The sequence below is a fragment of the Saccopteryx leptura genome, chromosome X (assembly GCF_036850995.1).
Source record: "Saccopteryx leptura isolate mSacLep1 chromosome X, mSacLep1_pri_phased_curated, whole genome shotgun sequence".
In the NCBI taxonomy this organism is placed as follows: domain Eukaryota; kingdom Metazoa; phylum Chordata; class Mammalia; order Chiroptera; family Emballonuridae; genus Saccopteryx; species Saccopteryx leptura.
In genome coordinates, this window is record NC_089516.1 from 53,133,150 (window position 1) to 53,151,419 (window position 18,270).

The following is an 18,270-nucleotide window of genomic DNA, read 5'->3' on the forward strand; positions in this document are numbered from 1 at the left end:
AGCTGCGGGGGGTTGGGGGGAGCTTTCTGCCAGACAAAAGTGCTGGCAGAGGTCATTGCTCCTTCTCTGAGACACCACCCCCATCCTGACCCACACACAGAGCTGCAGGCAGGTGCCATATGAGTTTCCATCAACCTGGCTCACACTGTTCACCCAGCCATTGTAATTCCCTGACAGCCTGCCCCACCCAACTTGCAGGCCCACTCAAGCTGTTTTCAGTGGCTTTTCTTTCTTTTTTATCTTTCCAAGCGGCTTTTCCATACAAATGGCCTGTCTTGGTTCATGCTTTGGACATTGCTAAAATCTCTCAAACAATCAGCATTTGGCCTCTTTGTGCCCCATACCTCAGACCCCGAGCCTGGCAATAATTGCAGCCAACTTTGGTTCACAGCTTGGCCACTCCTGGGCACCTCCAAGCCCATCACAAGTAGCAGCCACCTGCAGATCACTCTGTAGCTCTTGCTGGGTGGTCCCAGGCAGGGCACAGGCAGTGGCTGACCCTGCACCTCCTAGGAGGTCCCGGGGCCTGTGCACCCACCCGGTAGACAGCTTCAGACCATGCCAGATTACTATCCTACCACCTCCACAAGCAACCCACTCAAGGGGAAGACCTGGTGAGCACCAAAGCCCCATGGAAGCAAGTCATGCTCCATAGGGTCAATTCCTGCACAGCAGCTCCTCTGCTGTAGTTGAAGCCAGTCCTCAAAGCTGATCAGCCTGGGGGTCAATCCCTCCTAGTGATGCTTATAGCAAACAAGGCTGAACTATAACAGAACAGTGCACACAACCCACACAAGGGCACACCTGGATTGAGTGCTTATTTGAGTGACTGGAAAGGGTGTGTCACTGGGCCCTACCGCAGTGGTCCCCAACCCCTGGGCCATGGACTGGTACCAGTCCGTGGGCCATTTGGTACCGGTTCACAGAGTAAGAATAAATAACTTACATTATTTCTATTTTATTTATATTTAAGTCTAAACGATGTTTTATTTTTTACAAAATGACCAGATTCCCTCTGTTACGTCCATCTAAGACTCACTCCTGATGCTTGTCTTGGTCACGTGATACATTGCCGCTAAAATTAAACCCATAAACTAGCAAAATGAGTGAAAAACAAAATTACATTAAAAGTTTTTTTGTGAAGTGGAAAAGGACCAGTGAGGAGACAGAAGAAGAACCTATGACCTCGAAGAAAAAGAAGGCTTCATTTAACAGACAATACCAGGAGTCCTACTTGAAGTATGGATTTACTGCAACTGGTGATTCTCGCGCACCAAGGCCGCTCTGCATAATATGTGGCAACCGGCTAAGTAATGAGGCAATGAAGCCTTCAAAACTGCTTCGCCACTTGGAGACCAAGCACCCTACTTTAAAAGACAAGCCTTCTGAGTATTTTGAAGGGAAAAAGCATGAACAAGAAGGACAGAAACAATTACTGGTGACCACTACATCAATAAATGTGAGTGCACTGAAAGCATCATACTTGGTGGCTAATCGTATTGTTAAGGCTAAGAAGCCATTCACACCTGACCAGGCGGTGGCGCAGTGGATAGAGCGTTGGACTGGGATGCGGAGGACCCAGGTTCAAGACTCCGAGGTCACCAGCTTGAGCGCGGGCTCATCTGGTTTGAGCAAATAAAAAAAAAAAAAGCTCACCAGCTTGGACCCAAGGTCACTGGCTCGAGCAAGGGGTTACTCGCTCTGCTGAAGGCCCGTGGTCCGGGCACATATGAGAAAGCAATCAATGAACAACTAAGGTGTCACAACGAAAAATGAATGATTGATGCTTCTCATCCCTCTCCGTTCCTGTCTGTCTGTCCCTGTCTGTCCCTCTCTCTGACTCTCTCTCTGTCTCTGCAAATACAAAAAAAAAAAAAAAAAGAAGAAGAAGCCATTCACCATTGGTGAATTGATCCTTCCAGCCACTAATGACGTGTCGTGAACCTCTAGGAGAGGCTGTGGTTAAAAAGATAGCACAGATGCCTCTTTCGGCTACCACCGTCACAAGGCGCATTGAGGAAATAGCAGAGGACATTGAATCACAATTGTTGGAAAGGATTAATAAATCACCATGGTACCTCTCCAGGTTGATGAATCTACAGATATTGACAACAAGGCAATGCTACTTGTTTATATGTGTTATCTTTATCAAGAGGATGTGCATGAGAATATGTTATGTGCACTATCATTGTCAACCAAAACCACAGCCTCAGAACTATTTATTTTTTTATTTATTTTTTATTCTTTTTATTTTTATTTTTGATTCACATGCAGAAAGGAATAAGGCTTGTCGTATTTACCACACTTTACTACCAAGTAACATGTTCTTACTTATTTCTGGAATGAAAAACAAAACTAAACAAAATAAAAACCACTTTCTACTTTATAGCACAAGAAAATTTTATGCCTGATATTTTAAATTCCACTCAGAAGCATTAAGAAGTTAAAGGAAAGTTATTTGGATATAGCAAGGTATCATGACAACTATTTAATAAAATCTTTCAATGAAAAGTTTATCCTCAAGTCAAAGACTATTGGTTGATACACTGACTATAAAAGGGAACACTATACAATCTGCAATTTTGATCACTGTAGCATTACTGATCAGTGCTTATTGATAATAGAAATCACACTGAAAATCACATTTCCCACGGTATTTCTTTTTTATGTTTAAAAGGTTTTGTTTTTTTTTATAATGGATTAGGAAATGAAAATTGAGGGAGGAATGGGCAAGAGACATAAAAACCTATGGGAATGCATGCAACAAAAATATGCAGTATCACTTCATGTAAACTTCTGCTTTCTACATGCAAAGATGCCTATAAAAACTGAGACCAATTTTCTAATAGATGAATTTTACATTAACTCAGTAACAAAAATTGTTAAACCAATTCCATGATTTTGCATAAGCAGGAGACTTGAAATGATTCAAAGATTTCCAGGATAAGTGTTTCATGGCCCAATTATGCTAATTAGATCTCTAAGAACGAAACCATACAGGATTATTCCTTGCTTCGGTTTCTTGTTCTTTTGACGAGGGAGCAGAACAACCCAGTTTTTGGAGGAGGGCCCATCAGCATGGGGGCTTGGTTCTTGTGTATAATTTTTATTGTGCATGGGGTCTGCATCCATGGTTCTCCATTGATCTGCATTGGCAAAGACTTGCTAGTCCTGATAACCACAGAGGAGCACTGAGCCAGGCGCCTTCCAGCGCTCTTTAGTCCTGTGTATATCTGCCCCATCTCCATGGCTCCTTCCCAGCCAACCACCTCCAGCAGCTGATCACTCAGATCTTGACTCGCAAACTTCAACTCTTTGGCATCTGTGAGTGTGGTCCTTTTGTCAGACCCTTTTTTCTCTATCCGGCGATGGCTTCGTCTTTTCTTAGACTCTCCCCAAAGATTGGATCCTCCATGCATGCTTGGGATATTCAAAATAGCAATTCCTTCCAGAGAGATGTTTATTAAATCAATCTGTACTCCATCACATTCTATTTCTACAGATTCATGTAGCTTCTTGCAGGTGGCTGAAAAAGTTTCAGATGTGCCAAACTCAAAATACCAGAATTTTTTCTTCATTCTACTGTTGAATTTCTCTGGGTGCTTTTCTCGCATGATGTGAAATCTGTGTGCAATGGAGGCATCCCATGAGTTGGAGTTCAGCTGAGAGTGAGAGTATCGTGCATGATGGATGAGCTTTCCAAGCCTGGCACGACGTGCCCAAGAGGTGGCTTCTTTCAAGCCTTGGCCAGAATCCGGGGGCGGGCATCATAAGCAGAGCGGTTAGGAGAGACTTAGAAGGGATGGCACAGGTGGGAGAGGCGAGGACTTGCATTCTGAAAGGCTTGGACCTCAATGAGGAGCGGTGCATCCTAGGACCTCTCCACTGAATTCATCACGAACCGTGCACAGCTCAACTAGGACCCTGCCTCAACTAGCCTAAGTGGTCCCCTGTTGCTTTGCCTGCCTAGCCCAGCCACATACGTGGGCAGGCTGCACTGCAGGCCCTTGCGAGGGCCTCCTGCTGGCCTTAGTGCGTGCCCCCTGGCGGGCGAGCAAGCCTAAGCAGACAGCTCGTGGCACGTGCAGCCAGCTGGATCAACTCTGCGCAGAACTATTTAAATCGCTGGATCACTATATATCAGGAAAACTGAAATGGTCTTTTTGTGTGGGCATATGCCCAGATGGAGCAGCTGCCACGACCGGAAGGATGGCTGGTTTAACTACTTGGATTAAGGAGTTTGTACCTGAATGCGAGTCTACGCATTGTGTCATTCACAGGGAAATGCTGGCTAGCCGAAATAGACCACTGGAACTTAACAGCGTATTGGATGATGTCATTAAATTTATTAACCACATCAAAGCACACACCCTTCACTCGCACCTGTTCAAGCAGCTTTGTGAGGAAATGAACGCAGAGCACAGACACCTTCTCTTATACACAGAAATAATAAGATGGTTATCCAGAGGGAGGTCCCTGGCCAGAGTGTGTGAATTATGAGAGCTGCTGCAGAGATTTCTCTCAGAAAAAAAGTCACCGCTAGCAGCACATTTCAGTGACGAGGAATGGATCGCAAAAGTCGCTTACTTGTGCAACATATTTAACCTCCTCAATGAACTCAATCGGTCACTTCAGGGAAAAATGACAACTGTCTTCAAGTTGGCAGATAAAGTAGCTGCATTTAAAGCCAAACTAGATTTGTGGGGTCGATACGTGAACAGGGGTATATTTGACATGTTTCAAACATTCGCGGGAATTTAGGAAGAGACTGAGCCCAAGCCTTCATTGTCCCAGCTGGTGCACGATCACCTGTATTTGCTTTTAAAAGATTTTGAACGTTACTTCCCAACCACAAAAGACCCACGAATTGCCAAGGAATGGATCCACGATCCATTTGTCAACAAACCAGGTGAATCCAGCGTGTCTATGCAAGAAGAGGATCAACTACTGGAGATCGCAAATGACGGCGGCCTTAAAAATATGTTCGAGACTACAACTCTGCCGGTATTCTGGATTCAAGTCATAGCAGAATATCCCAAGATCACCACAAAAGCACTAAAAGCCCTGTTGCCATTTCCGACATCCTATTTGTGTGAAGCGGGATTTTCTTCAGTGACAGCAACCAAAACAAAACTATGGAATAGACTGGACATAAGCAACACACTTCGGGTGTCATTGTCTCCCATTACCCCTAGATGGGACCGTCTCGTTGCAGAGAAACAAGCTCAGGGCTCCTACTGATTTAGCATTATGGTTGTTGAGAGATAGGCTACTATCTCTCATTCTATATAAACATTATAATAACTCTTAACTTACAATATTCATAACAATGGTGAATTGTATTTTTCATGCACTTTATATTTGTTTTTGTGTTGTATCTTATTTTTAAGGCATGTTTAAACGTTACCATAGTGACTGGAAAGTGTTTGGAGGCAGAGAGGTTGTTGGTGAGATGTTATGTTGTTGGTGCGATGGTAAGAGGATGCTTCTAATAAAGTTGCATACAAGTACACAGTGGATTCATGTTTATTTTTATTGTCGTAGGTTCATCATTGGCAGCGAGCCTGAATCTATCATATTACATATTGATGTCAGACATGAAACATTGTCAGAATAACAAATTTAAATACAGCCTGAATAATGAGGACATGCTCGTTCCTCCTTTAACTTAGCCCAATGAATATCATAAGTTCGACAATTATATTTTAAAATACCAGAGTTTTTACGCCAGTCCCATAATTTTATTTTGTGCATTTATCCATCCCACCCTAAAGGCCAGTCCGTGAAAATATTTTCTGACATTAAACCTGTCCGTGGCCCAAAAAAGGTTGGGGACCACTGCCCTACAGGACACCTACTACATAAGACTACTCTACCAAATCCGGAGACACAGCAGCTCTACATAATACATAGAAACAAACACAGGGAAGCTGCCAAAAAGTGGAGATGAAGAAACATGTCTAAAATGAAAGAACAGGAGAAATTTTCAGAAAAATAACTAAAATGGAGACAGGCAAACTATTAGACACAGAGTTCAAAACAATGGTTTTAAGGATGCTCAAGGAACTTAGTGAGAATTTCAACAAAGAAATAATAAGCATAATAAAGGACATAGAAACTATAAAAAAGAACCAGTCAGAAATGAAAGCTAACTGAAAGGAATAATTTACAAGGAATCAACAGTTGAGTATACCAAGCCAAGAATCAAATCAGCAATTTGGAATATAAGAAAGCAAAAAACACCCAATCGTAACAGCAAAAAGAAAAATAAATAAAAAAGAATCTAACCTGACTTATGGTGGTGCAGTGAATAAAGTATTGACCTCAAATGCTGAGGTTGCTGATTTGAAACTCTGGGCTAGCCTAGTCAATGCACATGTGAGAAGCAACTACTACAAGTTGATGGTTCCTGCTCCCCCCCATTTCTCTCTCTCTGTCTGTCTGTCTCTCTCTCTCCTTTATCTAAAGTCAATAAATAAAATCTTTTTTAAAAAAGAAAAAAGAATCCAAAAAAACTGAAAGTAGTGTAGGGAGCTTCTGGGACAACTTCAGGCATACCAACATTCACATCATGAGGGTGCCAGAAGGAGAAGAGAGAGAGAGCAAGACATTGAAAACTTATTTGAAAAAATAATGACAGAAAACTTCCTAAACTTGGTGAAGGAAATAGACATACAAGTCCAGGAAGTACAGAGAGTCCCAAACAAGATGTACAAAGAGACCTACACTAAGACATGTCATAATTAAAATGCAAAAGATTAAAGACAAAGGAAAATTTAAAAGCAGCAAGAGAAAAGCAGTTAGTTACCTATAAAGGAGCTCCCCTATGACTGTCAGCTGATTGCTTAACAGAAACTTTGTAGGCCAGAAGGGAGTCACAAGAAATATTCAAAGTGATGAAAAGCAAGGACCAACAACCAAGATTACTCTACCCAGCAAAGCTATCACTTAAAATTGAAGAACAGATAAAAAGCTTCCCAGACAAGAAAAAGCTAAAGGAGTTCATCACTACCATACCAGCATTATAGAAATGTTAAAAAGTCTTCTTTAAGAAGAATAAGAAAAAATAAAGATAAAAAATATTAATAATAAAATGCCAATAAATACATATCTATCAACAATTGAATCAAAAAATTAAATAAATGAACAAGGAGAAGAGAAACAGACTTAAAGATTCAGAGAACATTTTGACAGTTGCTAGATGGGACAGGGGTTGAGAGGATGGGTGAAGAGATTAAGAAGTACAAATTGGTTGTTACAGAATAGTCATGGGGATAGATGTAAAGTGCAGCATAGGGAAAACAGTCAATAATATTCTAATATATATGATGTCAGATGGGTACAAGACTTATCAGGATGATCACTTAGTAAGTTATATAATGTCTGGTCACTGGGTTATATGCCTGAAACTAATATAATATTGTATGTCAACTGTAATTGAAAAATAATAAATGGTTTAGAAACAAATAAATATATAAGTAAACACTGAATAAGAGACTTATCTTTTGGGTCCAGAAGTAGTTGGATTTTCCAACTGTGTAAGGCTTTTGAGGCTTTTAATATAATGATTCTCTCTATTCCCTTCCACCTCTGCTTGCAAACTGTTTCTTGCCTGAGCTCATCTTTTCTCTTATAATACCTTGCTAAAGCAGCAAGAAGAAGCCACTACATATTAGTTTTCTGACTTTTGCTCTAGAGCAGGGATAGTCAACCTTTTTATACCTACCGCCCACTTTTGTATCTCTGTTAGTAGTAAAACTTTCTAACTGCCCACCAGTTCCACAGTAATGGTGATTTATAAAGTAGGGAAGTAACTTTACTTTATAAAATTTATAAAGCAGAGTTACAGCAAGTTAAAGCATATAATAATAATTACTTACCAAGTACTTTATGTCAGATTTTCACTAAGATTGGCAGAATAAATCTTTATAAAACAACTTACTATAGTTAAAACTATCTTTTTATTTATACTTTGGTTGCTCTGCTACCGCCCACCATGAAAGTTGGAACACCCACTAGTGGGCGGCAGGGACCAGGTTGACTACCACTGCTCTAAAGTGAGTGGCTTGGTAGGCAATGGTTTAATCAAAAAAGGGCCCCTCCCTGGATAAAGAGCTCTTCCTTGGCTCAGTGGTAGAGCATTGGCCTGGTATGTGGATATCCTGGGTTTGATTACCAGTCAGGGCACTCAGGAGAAGCGACATTTGCTTCTCCACCCCCTCCTGCTCTGCTATCTCTCTGTCTTTCTCCTCCACCCCCTCCCGCAGCCATGGCTTGATTGGTTAGTTGGAGTGAGTTGGCCCAGGTGCTGAGGATGGTTCTGTGGCCTCCACCTCAGGCACTAAAAATAGGTCAGTTGCAGAGCAACAGAACACAGCTCCAGATTGGCAATGCATCTCCCAGTAGGGGCCTTGCTGGATGGATCCCAGTCTGGGTGCATGTAGGAGTCTGTCTCTCTGCCTCTCCTGCTCTCACTTAATTAAAAAAGGGGGGGCCTGACCTGTGGTAGCACAGTAGATAAAGCATTGACCTGGAATGCTTAGGTCGCCAGTTCAAAACCCTGGGCTTGCCTGGTCAAGGCACATATGGGAGTTGATGCTTCCTGTTCCTCTCTACCTTCTCTTTCTCTCTCTCTCTCTCTCTCTCTCTCTCTCTCCTCTCTAAAATGAATAAATAAAAAATATTTTTAAAAAAGGGGCCCTAGTTCTTTAGCTTGCACTATTTATTTCTTCATATGCTGCCTATGTATTAAGCAAATGCTGAAAAATTTAGGTTTTTGTTATAGCAGTACTCCATTTTCATGGTACTAATTCCTGTATTAGTTAAGGAAGGCAACTGCTAGAACAAAGAGGCCCCCTAAAATCTAAAGGTTTAAAACTCAAAGTTTATTTCTCTCATGTCACATTCTGAGCTGAGAATTCTAGGTCTCTACACAGATCTGCCATCTTTAATAGAAGATTTTAAAGGCCGCTGTAGTCATTTCTATCCCAGCCAGTGGGACAGGAAATGGAAGGATCATCCAGAGCTAGGGAATGTCTCTTAAGCAATAGACCTGTACTCATTACTTTGCTCAAATTCCAACGAATACAGCTCAGTCTTATAGTCATATTCAGGTTCAAGAGAAATTATCTGAGTATACATATACTGTGCATTAGTTTAATATGATTTCAAATCCACTTGTTTACAACTTAAGTAAAGTTGTTTTAATCTACTTGTTTATAACAAAGGGAAAAAATTGCTTTGATATATTGAATAAGAATGAAGTCAGTCATGCCAGGATGTCATCATTCCACATCTGCTGTAGTTGATAAGCACTCAGCAGTCCAGCTGCTTAAGGGGCCCCGCTAGGGGTTTATTGATAAAAATATGTGAAGCAGCAGCTATGGCCAAGGGACATTTACACAATAAATACTGACAGTTTGTGAGAACCATTTGAGAATTTTGGTTTGGGCGAGGTGACTCTTCCGCTAACCTAAAAACTCTCTGAAAATCCTGAGACATTTGCTCCTTCCATGGTCAAGGTGACTCTTTAATCGGTAGTGGTATTAAATTGTGCAGCAGTCTCTGGGGTAATAATTCTCGGAACAGCTCAGCCTGTCCATTAACACTGCTGTCTTTGTTCCTTAGCAACAGCTCTAGCAATAGGGGCCTTTTACTTTTTCTCTGGCAGCTGGGAATCAGCTCTAGGCTGGCCACATCTTTCCGGAGTGCCTCCTTGTATTAAAAGGTACATCTCATAATAAATTTGAAAATTATTCCTTTGTCTCTCCTTGCTTGGAACAATAGTGTGATTACTCTGCCATTTGTTTGGAGTATGTTATTTTTTATTTGTCTTATTAAGAGACATTATCCTGTGTGCTACTGGCTTGTGAAATTATTATAATTCCCACAGTGAACCTGTGCTAAATAAATTGCTGGCAAAGACAGACTCAGTTTCGCAGTATAACTTCAGGTACCACCCCCAAACAAAACAGTATCTCAGTTACAATATTGGAGAGAACAGATTTTGGTAGAAAGCCAGCAATTTCCATCACAGGATATAATTTTGAATATATTATTTAAACTGACATTTTAAAATAAAATATAAATCAATTTTTCAAATGCATCCAATAATAGACTTTAAATTTTTTAGTGTTTTAATATCCACCATTGTCCATTAAAAAAAAAAAAACTTGAACAGGTTCTTTAACAGCTGGATATATTACATTGTTTCCTCAAAATGTTATAATTCCATTTTACTCTCCCTGCAAAATGTTATACTAATGTAATGTATTTTTAGGTTAGAAATATCTTTTTATTCATCATCTTACCACACATTCCTGAAACAAAGATATATATATATATATATGTACTTCAATAAACTGAAAAAAATATATGTGTATATAAGTGTACCAATATACAAATATTTAAATTTAAATGTTTCTGTTACCAAAAGGCTGTACATATTAAATAAATGTTCTTCTATATTAAATAATCATTATAATAAATAGTATCCCAACTGATTAAAACAACATAAATTTCTTACAGATTTAAGAAATTAATTATTAGGTCCTAGCCGGTGCATCAATAAACAGAGCATTGTTCCAATGTGCCAATGTTACAGGTTCAATCTCTGGTCAGGGCACTTATGAGAAGTAACCAATGAGTGTACAAGTAAGTGGAACAACTAAGTGGAACAATGAATTGATGCCCCTCCTCTTCTTTTCCCCCCTCAAATCAATGGGGGAAAATACTTTATTAAAAATACATTACTTAATAAGTTGGATAAACTTTTTTTAATAGTCTATATGTATCTGTGGATGACTAGTACTTGCAGCAAAAATGAGACAAATTCAACAGCAATTATATTTCTATGTTTCCTTTTTACAGATGCAAACATTGAGAAAATTTATTCATATATATTAGTAGTAATGGAAGAGTTTTGTTAGAGTAACATTAATCAGTTCTTTGAAATCCTTGTCTTAAGGAGTGTAAGGAACAGGCGACTACGCTCAGGGTACATTCAAGGTAAAAAGTTTAGTAGGAACCCATTTTTCTATAATCTTGGGGCCCTACAGGCAGGGCCATCATGTTGCCTAACTACAGGGAGCACTCCTTTAACACTGTAGTCTACAGTATGTTCACTGAAAATATGAAAAGTGCCTTCTGGAGTTAGATAATATGGAAGCCCTACTCAAAGAATTTTTACCTTTAATTAAAGGTGAACCAGTACACCTTTACTTCTAGGAACATTAAAGAAAGTATTTTGGTTTTCTGTAGAAAAAAATATAAAACTTTATTAGGAGATATTATCAATCTAAATGAATTGAGAAATATACCATGGATTAGAAAACTAATATTGTGAAGTATTTCTTACCCAAGTGATCTATAAATTTGATGCAAACCCAATCAAAAATCCAAGGTATTCTTTTGTGGAATCTGATCCCAAAATGTATATGAAAATGCCAATGGACAAGAATATTTAAATTACTCCTGATTAAACAAGGTAAAGAAAACTGCCTTAACAGGTAAAAAGTTAATATAAAGGTACAGTAATTAAGGCAGCATGGTACTGTACTACAAAGAGACCAATGGAACAGAACACAAATCCTAAAAATAGGTCTACACACCATGGACATGATATATATATATATATATATATATATATATATATATATATATGGACATGATATATATATATATATATATATATATATATATATATATATATTTATGAGGTGGTAGTCCAGATCAGTGAGAAATAATGCACTTTTCAATAAGCGATCTGAGTTCTTTAGATATCTGTGTGTTAAAAGAAAAATAAAAGAAATTGAACTTTTTTTTTCTTTTTTTTTTTTCTTTTTCTCTTATTTTTGTGATAGAGACAGAGAGAGGGACAGATAGGGACAGGTGGACCAGAAAGGGAGAGAGATGAGAAGCATCAATTCTTTGTTGCAACTCCTTAGTTGTTCATTGATTGCTTTCTCATATGTGCCTTGACCAGGGGGCTACAGCAGACTGAGTGATCCCTTGCTCGAGCCAGCGACCTTGGACTCAAGCTGGCGAGCCTTGCTCAAACCAGATGAGCCCGCACTCAAGCTGGTGACCTCAGGGTTTTGAACCTGGGTCCTCCGCATCCCAGTCCGACGCTCTATCCACTGCGCCACCACCTGGTCAGGCGAAATTGAACTTCTTATACCACACACAAAAATGAATTCCAGTAGACTACAATACTATCAAACAAATTTACTTATCTTTTTTCTCACATGACAAGCCAGTGTGGTATATTTTCACTTAGGGAGAGCATTCAGATCTCTTCTCATTCATTTATTTCAGAGATAGTGTGTGCCAAAAGACAAAAAGGACTGTCTTGGTTACATACTTCTCCAATCCCTCTCATGATCTCTTTGGCTTCTAGCCTGTGGTTAAGGCTGGGGTATCAGGCAGGGACAGCAAGGGGAAACCACTTCCGCTTGCAATTGCAGAGCAACCATACCTACTTCTGCTTACCCTGTCCCAGCCTTAGCAAGAGAATTGGTTCCACAAAGCCATGATCATATGAGCAGTGTCAAGGGAGGCACTAACGGTTATATGGAGACAACCAGACTGGATCATACTGGTCAATAAATCTGTGTGGGCTCAGAGTTGGTTTTCTCCAAAGCCCAGATTTACTCAATAAATGCCAACCATCTCAATCTCAGAGATGGTAGAAAGAGGGAAAAGTAAAAGACTACTGTGGTCCAAATTCCTAAATGATTTGAACTTCTACTCTCAATAGGTTGGGGTTGCTACACCTGCTATGTTTCCATCTGTCACTTTTCTTTCTGCCTATTAATTGAAGTGATGAACTTCTGAGGAAAGAGATGATGACTTACCTAGAGTCCTGGGCTCTCATGTGAGGGAGGGAGCATTCACTGTTGTTCAAACTAGGAAATTTTGTCTCTGAACCTGGTTCTGTTATTTCAAGGTAGTCAGGGCTCATAGCCGCTAGACACTTCCTTCCTCAGACCCAGACTGCTGGGAAGTTCTGGTAGAGGGACTAACTCCTTTCCTTCAGACTTTGTCCATTGCAGAGGTGCAGTGAAATCAGCCCTGGCCCAATCATCTATCCCAGATGTTGTCTGTTGACGTTCAGCTCCATGTTCATCTTCCCCATTACCACCAGGGCTAGAAGCCTACAAACCACATTTTCCAGTCTCCCTTGCCAGCTGGGTTCTGAAAACAGGAGGCAGCACATCACATTAGAAGGCAGTGAGGAGGAGCCATTCTGCTTATGGAATAGCTGTGGTCCTGGTAATATCAATAGTAAGTATGGGCTAGTGAGCTTCAGTCCCTGGGTAGTAGCAGCTTCCTGATATATAACCAATACCCTCTCCCCCTGAAATAGCAGCAGTTTCCTATTCTTTGATTCACACCAACCCCTTTTACTCCTTTAACCCTTCCAACACTTTTGTAACAATCCCCTTAATTAAAGCCCTCTCTGCTTGAAATATCCAGTGTAGTGTATATGTTCTTAGCTGGAAAAAGACCGATATACTAGCCTTGGAACACTCTATTATTCTCTCTAAAACTTCATTTGAAAAATGTGAATTCAACTAAATAAATGAATGTTAATTGAGCACTTATTAAATTCAAAGCATAGTACTGTCTGGAAATTAAAGATGCATAAGACTTGACCTCTAACAGTCTAGAAGAGATAATTAGAAATGTCCACAGATAACTAAATGCAAGTTGGAGAAAGATAAATGTCATAAGGACATATTTTTGAAACCACCAGATCTTTTCTAAACAGTCTAAACAGTCACAGAAACCAATAATAATAATAATAATAGCAAGATGCTATGTGTTCTCTCTCTCTATATATATACATACACATATATACATATATATGTATGTGTGTGTATAATATATTATATATTATATATTTTATTTTCCCAGGAGCCTGGAGAAAAGAAAAAGAAATCTGGGGAGAATGAAATTCAGATAGGTCTCAGCAAGAGTGGATAAACACTGAGCTCAGCAGTGTTTACCAGTGTTAACTTTGGATATATGAATTCAAGTCCCAGGAAGCTCGTTTGTTTCTTAGCAACTTGAGTTTCCCACACCCCATGCTGCTCCCCAGCCTGGAGGGTGGTGCTAGCTGATTACAAATTTATAAGCTGCATCAAGCCGTCCATCCTCTGTCATGGCTGACTGGGACTTGTAGGAGAAGGGGGGCAGGGCCTCTTATTCGAGCATCTGGGATGAAGGAAGAACGCAGCCTCCTACGTTATTCATGTTGTGACTCAGCTCTCTGAAATAATTGATTTTTGTTTTCAGCCCAGTGATCTATCATTTAGGGAGAAGAAGAAGAAAATGGAAAATATGTAAATGTAGAAAAAAATTTTTGGACCCTGTGGATGTTACCAAGAAATCAAAGTGATTTTGCATAGAGCTGAGTCAGAGGGAATGGTAGGAGGTTACAGGGATATCAATGGGATTCTTCTTCCCGAGGCCTAGGAGGCTGCACTCAAAGCAGGGCATTGACCGTCCCAGGCCACCTGAGGATCGTCCAGGAAATCCCAGCCTTAGTGAAGTGGGCATTTTCCCTTCATCCCATAGCCTCCTCTATTTCCCATCTGATACCTGAAGTCCCACCAGATAGGGTGTGTTTATATCTTGAATTTTAGGACATCTTTTCCAGTTCCAATGTTAATGCAACTGCTCCTAGGCATTTCTTCCCTAGTGCAAATAGTTTGCAAAGGCAGACTTCATTGGAAATAGAGAGAGAGACAGAGAGAGAGAGAGAGAGAGAGAAACCAAGATACATAAAGATGTAAACTAAACTTCTCCTAGAAAAGATGGAGACAGAGTCCCCTTCATAAAGTTTGGAGAAGGGGAGGTTGACAATCAAAACCAACTCTACATTTTGGTCAGGACTGGCTCCAGCAGCTGGCTATATTGCAACCATCTATGGACCAGATGTGCCACAGGGTTAATGCCCCCAGGAGCAGACGCAGTCAATGAGGGAAAGGAATTTGATTATACATACTGCATGTTTAGCATGCACCTGTACCATTCTCCATCACCCAGTGAGACATGGCAGGTACCTGTTGTGCCATGAGTGATACATTCCTTTGCCTCTATCCCAGGAGTCACCTGTCTTCTGTCAGCATCTAAGAATCTGCAGCAGGATAAATTGTTTGCTAGCAAGTTGGGCAAAACTGCAGACTCTTCACAGTTCTTGACATTTATATCATTTACTATTGTAAATGTATATGATCTCAGTGCATATATATTTTTTCTGCAATTTCTTCAGTAAGCACATATATTTTTTAATATTTTAAATGAGTGAATGACCCTGGACACTTCTAGACAATAATATACTCTGTTGGCTTCCTTCCCTTCCTTTCTCACAACCTCATTCCTCCACTGGTGTTTTCTAGATTCACCTCCTGAATAAACAATCGGTACTCAAATTCTTAACCCAAGGTCTTCTTAGACAACACAACCAAAACAATATGTTCCAGAGATGTTTGTTCAACCACCCTCCACTCCAGTCTGAAAGATTAATGCAAGTTCCTACTAGATTTAGTGGACTGGGGGACAAAGTGGGGAGGTAAAGGAAGGGTAAGCTTGAGACTTACTATGTATTTTCTGCTTACTGGGAAAGGGATGTTCCTCATAAGCCTTATCCCTGCCTCTGTTACCTCCTACCACTTTTGGTTGCCTTTTCCCTTTTTTTCCATTGATTTAAATCCCAAATAATATATTCATTTAATGACTATGAAATGGTTTACACCCCATGGATAATGGAGAGCAGTGATTAATGTGGGATGTGGTACATTTTCCTGAACAATGAATTGCAGTAATAAACATTCATCAAATACTGAATAAGAAACATCAAAAACTATTTAGTTTAAAAAAGCATTCTGGTAATAGGTGCAAATAAATAAAAGGCAGAGTCAAATTGAAATGCAAAATAGCAACTAGACAAATAACTGTAAAAAAAGGATAAGCCAGTGGGGGTCTTAAAGATAGAGAGCATGGAATTTGATTTGAAATGTTTTTCTTTAATAATAAAAAAACATGTTATTCATATATTCTGCAAAATGTAATGAATAGAGCAAATCAAATTTTAAATAATGTTGCTTCGGGCCCTGGCCGGTTGGCTCAGTGGTAGAGCGTCGGCCTGGCGTGTGGAAGTCCCGGGTTTGATTCCTGGCCAGGGCACACAGGAGAGGCGCCCATCTGCTTCTCTACCCCTCCTCCTCTCCTTCCTTCATGTCTCTCTCTTCCCCTCCCGCAGCTGAGGCTCCGTTGGAGGAAAGGATGGCCCGGGCGCTGGGGATGGCTCCGTGGCCTCTGCCCCAGGCGCTAGAGTGGCCCTGGTCGCGGCAGAGCGACGCCCGGGAGGGGCAGAGCATCGCCCCCTGGTGGGCATGCCGGGTGGATCCTGGTCGAGCACATGCGGGAGTCTGTCTGGCTGCCTCCCCGTTTCCAGCTTCAGAAAAATACAATAATAATAATAATAATAATAATGTTGCTTCTAAAAGGCAGTTGAACTTTTTAAAAAATACTAATTAAAATTGAAATCAACTACCATTTTAGTATGACCTTTTAAATTGCAAAGATCTTTTCCCTCCTAGCTGGAAAGTCTTCTTTTTCTTCCTCAACCCTCTGTTCATTCAAATCCTCCACAGCTTTCAAAGAACCAGTTTAAGTGTCCCCCATCCTCCAGAGATACCTCATAGCATTTATTATCTTTACTATTCATTTTGGCACTTAATGCTAATAGCTATTATTTAGTGAGCATTTATTACGTGCCAAGTCTTGAACTAAATCTTCTAGGACAATTATCTCACTAAATACAACAATTCTTAAGGTAGCTACTATCATTACTGCTATTTACATAAAAGAAGATGGAGGCACTGAGTAACCTGGTGAAGATCACAAAGTGAGTTGCAGAGTTAGGATTTAAACCTGAGGTTTTTTCATTCCGGGACCCACTAAAGTCAGGTATCGCTTAATGGCAGGGATACGTTCTGAGAAATGTGTTGTTATGTGATTTTGTCATTATGTAAACATCACAGAGTGTATATATACAAACCCTACTTTACACTGAGGCTAAGTGGAAATGAGTGTAGTGGTGTTCAGTCAGATTCCAAGGTTTGAGAAACTGCCATGCCCAACAAGTACCCCCATCCCATTAATAGGTAATTGTGGTTTTATAAAAATGAAATAAAATATTGGGTTTTTTCAATTAATGTGTATTTCAAATGGTTAGTAAACTGTTAGGACATAAATTCCTATTCAGTTGTTTGGATTCAACTACTTAATAAATGGAACTCTTGTTATAAAGTACTGCACCTCAGATTCTGAAAGGCACTGTACCTCATTTCATTGAGTTCATGTAGATACATCCAGTCCAGATAAGTTTTGAAAAGTTTTATTAAAAGGGGAAATTTACTAAATATGCCGGCCACATATAGCTTACACAGGGCAGTTCCAAATCATGTGTGTAGGGTGGTGGGCAATGGGGGACAGCCACGTGGGGAACCCAGACCCAGGAACTTTGGCGAGGACCACCCATAGCCAAGCACGCCAAAAGAAACTTTCCCAGGAGTCCTTTGGAAAAAAGCGACCGTCTGCCAGCCAGTGAGATTTCACCACGTCATATCAGCTCGACCACCCTAGATGGGACCCTTTAAATATCTCTCACACAGGTCACTCCATGCGACTTCCCTGGTCTCTGTGTCCCCAGGACAGGGAATGTCGTCGGACGGGATGTGCTCTGTACTCAATAAAGCCTTTTATTATTCCACACTTCATGGCTCTGACCCCTTCCTTCTTCCTCAGTGGGGAAAAATACCTTATATTTTGGTGCCGAAAACCCAGAAGGAGTTGAAGTCTGCAAGGACCGCTCCTCTCCCCTTCCCCTGAGAAAAAACCAGGACCTCCGACCTTCCACCCACTTCAGTGCATGGTGCAGGAAGTCCCCTGCCTCCAACCTCCCCTCAGTTCTTTCCACCAGGATTCCCTGTCTGAAACCACAGCTGCATCAGGGACCTCTTTCCGTTCCATTTGGAGTGTGTGTGTGCTCATGGAGATGTCTCGAGCACATCCACTTTACCTTATCTGTCCATGGCCAGAGTTTGAGTTTTGGGACACCAATGCTCATCTCTGACCACTTCGAGGACTGAGGGTGGCTGTGGGGGCACAGGAATCTAAACCTAATCCAAAAACACTCCTGGAGTTGCCTTATCTGAAATCTCTCCGTACCTAAAGAAGAAAAAACTGTCCTTCTCCACT

The 18,270-nt window shown here is 40.5% G+C and overlaps 1 pseudogene; it reads right to left on the reverse strand.

Annotated features, from left to right (window-relative positions):
• Nucleotides 1–2,918: 2,918 nt before the first annotated feature.
• Nucleotides 2,919–18,270, reverse strand: part of LOC136386340 (diacylglycerol kinase beta pseudogene) — a 63,960-nt pseudogene continuing 48,608 nt past the window's right edge.